We start from the raw sequence: 14,059 nt of genomic DNA on the forward strand, positions 1-14,059 counted from the left end.
GGTCAGGAACCGACTTTAGGTGCTTGTCCAGTGCCAGCTTGAAGACTGCCAGGGGTCTGTTGGTAATCCCCCTTATGTGTGCTGGGAGGCAGTTGAACAGTCTCGGGCCCCTGACACTTATTGTATGGTCTCTTAACGTGCTAGTGACACACCTGCTTTTCATTGGGGGGATGTTGCATCGTCTGCCAAGTCTTTTGCTTTCGTAGTGAGTGACTTTCGTGTGCAAGTTCGGTACTAGTCCCTCTAGGATTTTCCAGGTGTATATAATCATGTATCTCTCCCGCCTGCGGTCCAGAGAATACAGGTTCAGGAACCTCAAGCGCTCCCAGTAATTGAGGTGTTTTATCTCCATTATGCGCACCGTGAAAGTTCTCTGTACATTTTCTAGGTCAGCAATTTCACCTGCCTTGAAAGGTGCTGTTAGTGTGCAGCAATATTCCAGCCTAGATAGAACAAGTGACCTGAAGAGTGTCATCATGGGCTTGGCCTCCTTAGTTTTGAAGGTTCTTATTATCCATCCTATCATTTTTCTAGCAGATGCGATTGATACAATGTTATGGTCCTTGAAGGTGAGATCCTCCAACATGATCACTCCCAGGTCTTTGACGTTGGTGTTTCGCTCTATTTTGTGGCCAGAATTTGTTTTGTACTCTGATGAAGATTTAATTTCCTCGTGTTTACCATATCTGAGTAACTGAAATTTCTCATCGTTGAACTTCATATTGTTTTCTGCAGCCCACTGAAAGATTCGGTTGATGTCCGCCTGGAGCCTTGCAGTGTCTGCAATGGAAGACACTGTCATGCAGATTCGGGTGTCATCTGCAAAGAAGACACGGTGCTGTGGCTGACATCCTTGTCTATGTCGGATATGAGGATGAGGAACAAGATGGGAGCGAGTACTGTGCCTTGTGGAACAGAGCTTTTCACCGTAGCTGCCTCAGACTTTACTCTGTTGACGACTACTCTCTGTGTTCTGTTAGTGAGGAAATTATAGATCCATCGACCGACTTTTCCTAATATTCCTTTAGCACGCATTTTGTGCGCTATTACGCCATGGTCACACTTGTCGAAGGCTTTTGCAAAGTCTGTATATATTACATCTGCATTCTTTTTGTCTTCTAGTGCATTTAGGACCTTGTCGTAGTGATCCAATAGTTGAGACAGACAGGAGCGACCTGTTCTAAACCCATGTTGCCCTGGGTTGTGTAACTGATGGGTTTCTAGATGGGTGGTGATCTTGCTTCTTAGGACCCTTTCAAAGATTTTTATGATATGGGATGTTAGTGCTATCGGTCTGTAGTTCTTTGTTGTTGCTTTACTGCCCCCTTTGTGGAGTGGGGCTATGTCTGTTGTTTTTAGTAACTGTGGGACGACCCCCGTGTCCATGCTCCCTCTCCATAGGATGGAAAAGGCTCGTGATAGGGGCTTCTTGCAGTTCTTGATGAACACGGAGTTCCATGAGTCTGGCCCTGGGGCAGAGTGCATGGGCATGTCATTTATCGCCTGTTCGAAGTCATTTGGCGTCAGAATATATAACGTGTAATTACTACAGAAAACTGGAGAGGAATCTTCCATACTCGCCCATTAGCGGGAAAACACAGCTGTTCTGATGTAAACAAAGGCGTGTTGAGTGTTGCCATGTATGGTTAGGTTTATTTATTTTTATTTTATTTTATTTCATTATTTATTTTTGTTTTGATTAATTTTTAAAAATCAATTTTACTCTCCAAACACTTGAACTTTTTAGGTAGGGACCCCTTTGCACTTGCACCATGTGTGCAGTCTTGGATGAGCCCCTGAACCCCTTGGACCGCGGGGCCCCCAAATGCGCGAGGCCCTAGGCAAATGCCTAGTTTACCTATGCGGTAATCCGGCCCTGGGCAAATTCCTAGGCCTATACCTCGACAACAATCTGAATTTCAGCATCCATATCCAACACATAACAAGTATCCAAAACGGTTGGAATCCTCTCCAAGATACTATACTATGTGCCACAAACTGCCCTCCTCACACTATACCATTCACTTATTTATCTATACCTCACCTATGCTATTCGTGCTTGGGGATGAACTGCAGCAACACACCTAAAGCCAATAACCCAACAGAAAGCTGCAGTAAGAATAATCACTAAATCCCATCCGTGGCAACACCCCCCCCCCCACTATTCATAGATCTAAACTTACTCCCTGTTCAGAACATCCACACTTACTACTGTGCAATCTACATCTACAGGACCTTAAATTCCAATATTAACCTTGACCTAAAACGTTTTCTTGATACTTGTGACAGGACACACAGGCATAACACCAGACACAAAACATCTCTATGACATTCCCCGTGTCCGACTAAACCTTTACAAAAATTCTATGTATGTCAAAGGGCCTAAAATCTGGAACACCCTATCTGAAAGCTCTAGAACTGCAGACACACTCGTCACCTTCAAAACTACCGTTAGACAACATCTTATCTCCCTGATACACCCCGACAACTAACTACATGAAAACCACTTGTTCCCACTTACACTCACTCACCCACTTGACTATAATCACGGAAATACGAACCTTCATCATGAAATAATGAATCCTAACTAGTCATAAGTTTGCCTGTGATACTACAATATAGAACATGTGTATTGTGCCAAAACAAAAGCATTTACATTGCTAAACTCACAAACTATAATGTAGTCACTTAGCCTTAATACCAACTTACTCCATAATTTGTATTAATTTAGAGTTAAGAATTAATCAATTCTGCCCGAAATGCCTAGCCATGCTAGGTGTCCTAGTGGCCCCCTCTGTAATTAGTATTTTATAACATGTAAACCACACAATATCCAAAACCTGTAAACCCCACATTGTAATCTCTATAGAGAATAAACTTGATTGATTGATTGATTGATAATTATTATTACACCAATTACAGGAAAATTATATAAAAAAAAACAGTTCGTTTTAACATCCAGTGTACATACATTTTCCCTTATGCATTGTGTCTGTATATACAGTGTCTTTATACCATAAAATAAGCTTCTTACATGACTTTATGAGTGAATTGACTGGGAACATATATTGGACGTAGCTATTATCAAAATTATGTTCCAAAGTTTATTGTGGGTCACATTCTAATATGACTTAATGTGGAAAATAAATTCCCATAATTATACTGTATATTTTTTTATAATGTAAATATACATGGTTAACGCATTACTGTTGTTCTAAATTGTATTTCGAATAGAACCAACAAGGTTCCCTCTGCGCCTGCGCGGATGTGCGGGGAAAGAGGTCGAGACGGGGCATCAGGGAGCGGGAGTGTTTTTAATTGAGCGAAGAGGCTGGGAAAGCATCGGAACAGGAAATTGGTGTTCACGGCGGCCTAAGGATTAATATAGGCCTCACTTCATAATAGGAAGTGTCGTAACCGTTCCTGGTGAAGAGTGAGAGAACGTGATTTACAGGACCACCGTAATAAAGTGTAAAATTAGTGAATAATGGTGGGACCGGAGGTGACTGGTGTGCCGCCATGGAGTGTGTCCTGGGGAAAACACCCATGATTTAATCCTCACTCATCGGTTTCAGATCTTAATGGAGTGACCTCTAATGTGTATAATAATTATGAGACATTAAATCATCGAAGAAGGCCTGAGCTTGCTATCATCTGCAGCTCATAAGACTGCCATCCCCGTGAGCCCCTTTGGGGTGGGGCAGATGGCAGACCAGAGGCCTAGCTTCTCTCTACGAGCCCCGTGAGGGCAGGGACTGTGGCTAGGCCTGGGGACACTTGGTCCCAAAGATGAGGGTGTACTTGTACCTCCTCCCATGGGAGACTTAGGTCTCGAGATACTCCCCAGATAGGGAGCCAAGGCCGGGTCACCACTACTTGGAAAAGACCCGGGCCGGGAGAGTACCGGCGAATAAGAAAAAAGAAAAAAAAATTAAATCGTCTTGTGAATTGTAATGTAATCAGTGATAATAACACTAAGTTAAGAGAATGCGTGAAGTGAAATAAGTCGCCCTGCTCCGAGTGAACAGGTTAGAACTCGTGGTTCCTGTCCCAAGGATAGTGAAGTTTTTATGGAGTCACGACTTGTAAACCGGGACAAACCAACGAATACCTCGTCCTGCTGGAATAAGAACCGTGTCGGTGTAGCAGGACATCGAAATGAGATGGTGAATGGAGGAAATAAGGAGTACCAATCACCCACAGTTAAGTAACCCTTCTAGTTATAGCAGACTGATACTGGCCAGTTAGGTATGATGTAATTGGATAGGTTATGGGTGATCCAGCTATATCAAGTGACCACCAGAGAATATCTGGTAAGTGGTGGGATTATGTACAAGTGTTTTTCCTTGATGGATATATCTGTGTGTAACCTACCCCCCCTCCTTCATTCAGTTAAACTAATATAATCTATACAGTCCACAATTAATTAGTAGCACCGTACTTGTGGGTGCTATCCAATTTATACTGGTCTCGGATAGATATGGATAAGATTGTGAGGGTCGAGGGGCCACCTGCAGTGACCAGAGGTGATTAAGTTTTCTCACATGTCTACACGGGTGACTACGGTAAGCAATATAGTTGTTGTCTCCCAATGAGATTACTCGTATGCATGTAATGTTGAGGTACATACAGGTAACCCCCCCATAAAATTTTCCATACATAAGATGTGAGACACATCCTAGGAAATATGACCTATAGATCACAACATAAATGAAACATTACTTGGTTAGTAAAGAAAAATATTTTGTTTTTTATAAACTCTTGAGGGTTTATATTCAACCGAATAAAAGCAAGAGTTTACCCGCTGTTTCAATAAGCTCCGTTTTCTTTTCTATTTTAAAGTCGCGTGTTTTTTCCCTAATACAAGAATTTTTAGAGATATATAACCAGCCATAAAAAATAAGTAATTAGAAAAATAGGCGGTTTAAAGCAGTGTTTTTATAATTAGAAATAAATTTTCAAATATCTTACAGATATAACAGGAAGAAATATAGAAGATCTAAAGGGCAGTGAGTGAACGCTCTTTCCTGGCTGGACCTGCCAGTCAGAAGTGGTCTGATCCATCAGTAACAACTGGCACCAGTTAGTCGCACTGGATTTGTAATACAGGTAAGAACTAACTTCACTTGTTGAATATATCTAAGAGAAACGTTTAATGCAGATACTCATTAATGTTGCCACGTAAAAAACGTGAAAAAATGGTTCCACAGAATGTCCAGTTAAAATTCGATGTAAGTAACTAGGTTTAACCCAGCAGTTTGTAGGTCAGAAACAATATTGTTTTGTTCACTTTTAATGTAGTTGTTCACCTTCAATTACATGTAGTGTGTAACTGTATGTGAACAACTACATTAAAAGTAAACAAAAAAATATTATGTTTCGGACCTACTAACTGCTGTGTTAAACCTGGTAATTTACATGTTGACAGTTTTAATTAAGGATACTGATGTCAGCTAGGTTTCTAAGTAATATTATGTAAAGTAAATGGACACAAGTGCAACTAATGTGACATTTTATTGTGGCAACGTTTCGCTCTCCAGGAGCTTTGTCAAGCCGTTACAAACAGTACATGGACACAGAGGGTATATATAGGCTCAGAGTGAGGTGCAATACTAGTGGTAGTAGTAGTAGTAGTAGTGATATAAGTAGTAATAGTAGTAGTGATATAAGTAGTAATAGTAGTAGTAATACAGTTTGGTAGAACAATTAACTTGCACATGAGTAAAAGGATATAAAAGCTATTACTTGGATGAAATGAAAATAGGTTAGACAAAAATTTCTATTGGAGGTTGGATTAGAGAAGGCCTGTTTCAATGTTCATTCTCTGTAATGTGCTTTGTGTAGTATTAACAGGAGAGACTATGTGATGGCAGGGTTTACTGTTTTCAGGAGGATTCTTGCAAAAACTTCAGAGATGGTGAAGCTGCCTTTGTTTTGTTTAATTGTATTAGAAATAGATATTAGTGATGATTCAAGGCACTTCCGTCTGTGGAAATTGGTTTCTTTGATCACTAACTGGGCGTCCCTGAATTTCATGAGATGATTGGTGGAATTTCGGTGTTTTACATTCCTACATGCATAAATGTATTCACTGAGGCTGGTTTCGAGGTTTCTTGCTGTTTCACCTACTTACATCCTGTCGCAGTCTCCACAGGGTATAGTGTAAACCCCTGTGTTGACTGGTTCATGGTGCTTGGATTTTGTCCTGGTTAGATCCTTTATTGAAGGACCGGAAGCGATGACGACTCTAGTGTTAGCTTGTGCAAGTACTTTAGAAATGTTCAAAGCAACTTGGCTGTTATGAAGAATTATAACTTTGTTAGGAGTGGTGTTGGTGCGTTAAGAATTAATGATCTGAAAAACTCTTTTCTTGCAATCTTTGATGAAAAAGGAAGGAAAATGTAAATCAGTGAAGGTTTGGTGAATGTTTGTACATTCCTCGTCAAGAAACTCAGGACTACAAATTCGGAACGCTCTTAGAAAGAATCCGATGATGATGGTCTTACTATCTTGACTGGAATAGAAGTGTGCGAGATCTTTTTTATTTGTAGGTTTTCGGTAAACTTGAAATCTTAGGTTATCTACTTTGTGAATAAGGACGTCTAGAAAAGGTAGCTTGTCATTGGACTCTTCTTCTAGTGTAAACTGGATCGCCGGTTCAACTGCGTTGAGCCTTACCTGAAGATTCCGTACATCAAAACGTTTGGGAGTTATTACGAGGACGTCGTCCACGTAACGTAACCAAGTGACGCTTGAGGGGATGATGTTGGCGAAGTGGATAACAACCTAAGATTTCAAGTTTACCGAAAACTTACCAAGAAAATTGATCTCACACGCTTCTATTCCAGTCAAAATTCTAAGACCAAAAGAGGCATCATCATCTGGAGAGTGACGTAGTGGAAACAGGATCCATACATAGCTTTAAGAAGAGATACGATGAAACTCATGGAGCAGGGAGAGAGTGAGCCTAGTAGCGAATAGCAAAGACGAGGGGCCAGGAGCTGTGAATCAAACCCCTGCAACCACAATTAGGTAAGAAAATACACACATACACACAATGAGGTCTCTTGGCCTGTACTCCCTGGAACGCAGACAAGAAAGATACATCATAATTTTACCATGATTCATGAAATCGTAATAACGATTGCAAACAAACCATTCCACCGGCGGGGATTGAACTCATGGCGATTGAGTCCTAAAACTCCAGGCCAGCACGTAAGCCATTGAGCCAGCTGGCTACAATAAGATTCATCCAACTATGCATATTTATACACAGAGAGGTTAGCACTGGCTCCACTGTGACCACAAAATCCTAGAAGGCGTGGTCCCTAAACTGGATGCAGAAGTTACTATATAAGGAAGAGAAGAGGCAGACAGTGCAACATACCCACATTTACAAACAGGGGAGCCATGGGTACACTTAGAGTAAACACAATAAGTGTCAGGGGGTGCAAGAGTGTTCAGCACCCTCCCATCATACCTAAGGGTAATTACCAACAAACCTCTGGCAGTCTTCAAGAAGGAACTGGACAGATACTTATAGTCAGTACTCGATAAGTGGGTCTGTGGTTTGTACGTCCTATTGCATGCTGCCAGCAGTAACAGCCTCATTGATCAGGGCCTGATCCACCGGAAAGCCTGGTCGAGGATCGCGCCTCAAGGGCGTTGACCCGCGGAACGACTGCTAGGTAGACACACACAAATAAGGGGCGACAGTTGTCCCCAAGCGAGCTGGAGAAAGTAGCTTGGGAGGTCTAGATGGTAATGGTGGTTGTGTACAGTGAGACATTTGATGAAGTGCTCCGGGTATGTGTCGTGGCGGTCATTGATGCTCACTTGTGTTGCAGGTACTGTACAGATAATTTTTTGAGCAAAGTGGAATAGTAAAGGGAACAGGAAGGTAGAATTAAACAACAAATAACGAAGATATGTGAAGAAAGTGCCACGAGGCAATGAAGATAATCATATCAAGTATGAAGGGAAAAAAACACATGGTTGCAGTATCGCAGTATATATAACCATGGTACAAGTGACTGCAGTGAGACTAAGTGTAGCAGCAGTTAGGTCAGTTGTACCGGCTACTAACTGCCCAGCCACGATATAGGTGCAAAGTGTCGTCGACACCTATGTCAACTAAAGTACTGGAGATACTTTATTTTGCTGTTTTTATGTCAGTCAAGAACCGGTTAGATGAAAACTGGTTAGTTCTCATTCCTGTTACTGGGTAACACAGGCATCTTTGTACCCTCCTTCGGCATGGGTTTTTGTACTCGCTCAGTCTGATGGACAGGTTCATGAAGGTTGCTTCTACACTTTAATAGTACAGTCCACCTGACATTGTGTTGAATGGGGCAACAAATACTGGAGGAGAGGCAAATTCAGTGTACTTTTCTCTTTTGTATTAAATAAACTCCAATGTTTTCTTCATTCATATAAATTAACATGCAAAAACATGTATTTAATTTATTAACATATATATTTAATTTAAAATAAGCAAATATAAAAAACGGCCGTGTGGAAAAACAGAGAATTGATCGTCTATCACTGGTTGGGAGACACAAGTCTGCTATATTAACGCATAATATATTTTCTGTAGTAGCAGATACACTTAACGTTAAATGTTAACTGTTCTCTACACTAATTATAGAGGAGTATATAATAAACAGGTACAATGCCATGACTAGAACAGTACACAGTAACTTGCACAGTAACTGCTGCAGCATACGGACGCCTGGCAAACCTGAGAATAGCGTTCCGATACCTTAATAAGGAATCGTTCAAGACACTGTACACTGTGTATGTTAGGCCCATACTGGAGTATGCAGCACCAGTCTGGAACCCACACCTGGTCAAGCACGTCAAGAAGTTAGAGAAAGTACAAAGGTTTGCAACAAGGCTAGTCCCAGAGCTCAGGGGAATGTCGTACGAGGAAAGGTTGAGGGAAATCGGACTGACGACACTGGAGGACAGAAGGGTCAGGGGAGACATGATAACGACATACAAGATACTGCGGGGAATAGACAAGGTGGACAGAGATAGGATGTTCCAGAGAGGGGACACAGAAACAAGGGGTCACAACTGGAAGCTGAAGACTCAGACGAGTCACAGGGACGTTAGGAAGTATTTCTTCAGTCATAGAGTCATCAGGAAGTGGAATAGCCTAGCAAGTGAAGTAGTGGAGGCAGGAACCATACATAGTTTTAAGAAGAGGTATGACAAAGCTCAGGAAGCAGAGAGGGAGAGAACCTAGTAGCAGTCAGTGAAGAGGTGGCTCCAGGAGCTGAGTCTCGACCCCTGCAACCACAATTAGGTGGGTACAATTAGGTGAGTATAGCAGAACGAAACTTATGACGATAATTCGGTTCCACTTGTCACACACAAGTACTTAGGAAACGTCATGACTTTCAGTTTGTTATGTGCGGGTTATGAGTGTATTATAGAAGAGTACATTATAAATAATGTTATCTTCTTGCTACAACTCTTCACCAGTTTTTTAATATTAGCTATAAAATTGATGCTATATTGGGTAGAAACATAAACTATCAAATTTTTAAAAGTAATTGCCCCTTTAACGTCATTTTATTGGTTTGAGTAGAATCTTAAAATTACATTCTAGGGAGTACCTAATGTGTGTTGGTCAGGTAGTGGAGATGACAATCATCGTTTCTAGCGGTGCAGTACCTTACCTGACTCTACATATAATTACGAAAAGTTCTAGATTTTAACACACACACACACACACACACACACACACACACACACACACACACACACTGCCCTCAGCCTTCTTTCCCCTCCCTCCCCTTCTAATCCCATCACACACACACACACCTCCCCCGCTTCTAAAGGTCACTCATCCTTCTCTCCCCCTCCCCCTCTCCCCCCTTAATCCCATCCCTCTCTCTCTCCCACACATGCTCTCACACATACACAAGCACATATACGTTTGACACAAACACGTACTCCTCCTTCCCCTAACCACCCCTCCCCCTCCCCCTAGCCACCTACCCCTTCTCCAAACCATCTAACCCCTCCCCCAAACCATCTAACCCCTCCCCCAAACCATCTAACCCCCCCAACTACGTCTCCCCCTCCAATAACCATCCTCCCCCTCCCCCATAACCATCCATCCGCACTCCCCCTAACCATCTCTCCTCCTTCCTTCTGTGGAGCAATGGAGCAACCTAGAACTACGATGAGAACAAGGGGCCCGAAGGACGAATCTGGGAGGGAGGACTGGGAGGCAGAGCTCAAAAAAGGGAAGAAGACTGGGGAAGGAGGCTAGATGAGCTTGCAATAAAGATGGAGGAGAGGTTAGCAGCAGAATGCAGAAGGTGGAAGCAACATGCCACAGCAGCAGAAACCAAGATACAGAGATTAGAAGATGAGCTGAGACATCTGAAACAGCCTAGAGACAAAGATATTACAGAAATGGCATCAGCAATGTCTACATCAGACACAGACAATGGGTCTGAAGGGAGCATGGAAGCTAAACTGTATGCAGAGGTCCTGTCAAACCCACATATGGCCAAAACAAAGACAGGGAGCACACTAGGACAGAATGAGAGGTTGGAAGACATTGAAGGAACTAGGACATGTGCAGGGACCTTACCAGACACTTGTGGGAGCCAGGAACAGGTGAGCAGGAAGGACAAACCAATGAGCATAGGGGCCACAGCTAGGGAAGGGACTGAAGGAACACTCCACGGGAAGGAACTAAAACACCTCAGAGGATGCAATGGGAGTCACAGTGGGAGGTGGAAAGGGAGAGATCAGTTTTTGTCTATGGGCTAGATGAAGCTAAAGGGGAAACTTATGATGAAAGAAAGCAATAGGAGAAAAAAGCGATTGAAGGTATCATGAAGGTAATAGGCGAGGGAGACATAACCCAGGTGGCAAATTTTTGGAGAACAGGGTGGTTCACAAAGAAAAGAAATCGGCCTCTCAAAGTAATTTTCAAGGCAGAATCAACCCGAACAATGATCCTGCAGGAGAAAGCACGGCTGAGAGGCAAACAGGAGTTCATGAGTGTGTACCTCGATCGAGACAGAACACAGGAGGACAGGATGATACTGAAAGAGCGCAAAAACGAAAGGAGGAACGGGAGGAAATGAAAAAGGAGAGCAGAATAACCCAGGAACAGGTGGAAGGACAAGCACACCCCCCAGAAACACCTGCAGAAGGACTCCAGCCACGACACCCCCAAGGTAACTGAACAACCCAAACCAACCATCACACACTGATCCCTCTGTTCCCACCCCCTGCACCACGAACCCTACCCCTACAGCAGCCCCCTATGGGAGCTCTTCCTCCACCTTCACTGCAACCCCCCACAGGCCCCCACCAGGGCTCCTGCTCTCCCAACCCCAGTATTCCCCTAGGACCACAGTTACAGTATTAGAACAGAAGTTGAAGGTTTGGTACACAAATGCAGATGGATTAACGAATAAACATGAGGAATGGCAAGAAAGAATCAATGAGAAGTCCCCAGACATCATAGCAGTTACAGAAACAAAACTCACGGAGACAATAACAGATGCAAACTTCCCACCAGGATACCAGATCATGAGGAAAGATAGAAGGGGCAGAGGGGGAGGAGGAGTTGCTCTGCTCGTAAAAAATCGATGGAAATTCGAGAAAATGGGAGGCATAGACGAGACAGGAGAAAGGGACTACATAGTAGGTACACTTCAGTCTGGGGAGCACAAGGTGGTCATTGCAGTGATGTATAATCCACCACAGAACTGCAGGAGGGCAAGAGAGGAATATGAAGAGAGCAACAGAACAATGGGGGACACACTTGCTGAGGTGGCAAGAAGAGCTCACTCCAGCAGAGCAAAGTTGCTGGTTATGGGGGATTTCAACCACAGGGAGATTGACTGGGAAAACCTGGAGCCACATGGGGGTCCCAAAACATGGAGAGCCAAGATGTTGGATGTGGTGCTGGAAAACCTCATGCATCAGCATGTTAAGGACACTACCAGAGTGAGAGAGGAGGATGAACCAGCAAGATTGGACCTTGTGTTCACCCTGGGCAGTTCAGACATTGAGGACATCACATATGAGAGTCCCCTAGGAGCTAGTGACCACGTGGTTCTGTGCTTTGAATACATAGAGTTGCAAGTGGAGAGAGTAACAGGAGTTGAATGGGAAAAGCCTGACTATAAAAGAGGGGACTACATACGGTTGAGGAACTTCCTGCAGGAGGTTCCGTGGGACAGAGAACTGGCAGGAAAGCCAGTAAATGAAATGATGGAATATGTAACAACAAAATGCAAGGAGGCAGTGGAAAGGTTTATTCCCAAGGGCAACAGAAACAATGGGAAGACCAGAATGAGCCCCTGGGTTACCCGACGGTGTAAGGAGGCAAAAACAAAGTGCAATAGAGAATGGAAAAAGTACAGAAGGCAGAGAACACATGAAAATAGGGAGATCAGTGGCAGAGCCAGGAACGAGTATGCACAGGTAAGGAGGGAGGCCCAGCATCAGTATGAAAATAACATAGCATCGAAAATCAAGACTGACCCAAAACTGTTGTATAGCCACATCAGGAGGAAGACAACAGTCAGAGACCAGGTGACCAGACTGAGGACAGAAGGTGGAGAAATCACAAGAAATGATCAGGAGGTATGTGAGGAGCTAAACAGGAGATTTAAGGAAGTTTTTACAGTAGAGACAGGAAGGGCTGTGGGAAGACAGCACAGAGGGGAACATCAAGAGGGAATATACCAACAAGTGTTGGATGACATACGAACAACTGAGGAGGAGGTGCAGAAGCTGCTAAGTGACCTTGATACCTCAAAGGCGATGGGACCGGTCATCTCCCCATGGGTCCTTAGAGAAGGAGCAGAGATCCTGTGCGTGCCCCTAACCACAATCTTCAACACATCCCTTGAAACTGGGCAACTGCTGTCCATCTTTATATTTAGCAGTGTCCAAATATTGGTTATAAGTCTGAGACTCTTGTGGGTTTGGTTTATTTACATCAATACCTATCGCATCTAAATCCGACAATCTATCAACTGGTTCACTCATTTCTTCCAGTAATGATAATTTTTGCTGCGGTTCATGATCAGCGGTTATTCTCGTAACTAGTACGTTTTCCACTGAGTCAATATCAGCTTTCCCACTTTGAGAGAGAATGGGACCATATATCATGTGACCTCCTGCTGTTTTCAGCAAGTGAACATCATGTTTACTTACTATATTTTGCACAAAACAGTGATAATAATCACTTCCAATGATTAAATCAATTGGACTAATTGTGTCCCTCTGTATGTCAGGACAGGCTAACTTGACCTTAGCTGCTTTCAGTGCTGCAACTGTTTCTTTTAATCCCTGGATCTGCACAGACTTATGCAAATCATCTACTACCACAGCTTCTACTGTCTTTTTCCTATTTCCTAGACCAACAGTGATTCTGGCTAGGTCATATGTCTGTTTACCAGAATTGTGGAAAAAAACAGCTATATCTTACTGTACTTTGGCATAGGGTTGTTTATTCAGTTTCTGCAGCACTGTTCTTCCTATGAAGGACCTTTGTGAGCCTTGATCAAATAGTGTTAGCACATTGGTTTTGTGTAATCTATTAGATAACTGAACTCGAGCTATCGGGAGAGCAGTTGCTTTAAACTTATCTCTCACATTTAATGCTGTTGCTTGTTGACTTCCTGATTCTGTGGAAGTCTTCTGCTGTTCAGCAAAAGTATTTGGGCATAATGCTGTATGATGCATACCTTTGCATTTAAAACACTTCTTCAGTGAGTATTTTCCTCCCTTGTGTTCACCTAAACACTTGATGCACCTTTTCAGCTGATGAACACGTTGTTTACGTGCCTCCATTGATGTGTATTGAATACAATACTGTGCCCAATGTGTTCCATCACAAAGTACACATTTTGGAGTACGTTTATGTGTGACAGTTTGTTTACTGTCTGTTGTATTCACAGCTTGATAAATGCCTATATGGGATTTCCCATTCTGTGGTTTAGTGGGAGTAGGTATACTCTTTTTATACTGATTTGAAGGTTTATTATCCACGGGATTTGTGGATTTTTCA

The 14,059-nt window shown here is 42.9% G+C and overlaps 1 protein-coding gene across 1 annotated transcript in view; it reads left to right on the forward strand.

The window, feature by feature from the left end:
- Positions 1–4,972: 4,972 nt before the first annotated feature.
- LOC128688799 (uncharacterized) overlaps positions 4,973–14,059 on the forward strand; it is a 158,765-nt gene continuing 149,678 nt past the window's right edge. Inside the window, exon 1 of the mRNA XM_070085687.1 lies at positions 4,973–5,109. The gene's annotated coding sequence lies outside the window, so the exon portion shown is untranslated. The remainder of the gene's footprint in view (positions 5,110–14,059) is intronic.

This window comes from Cherax quadricarinatus, chromosome 16 (assembly GCF_038502225.1).
Source record: "Cherax quadricarinatus isolate ZL_2023a chromosome 16, ASM3850222v1, whole genome shotgun sequence".
Taxonomy (NCBI): Eukaryota; Metazoa; Arthropoda; class Malacostraca; order Decapoda; family Parastacidae; genus Cherax; species Cherax quadricarinatus.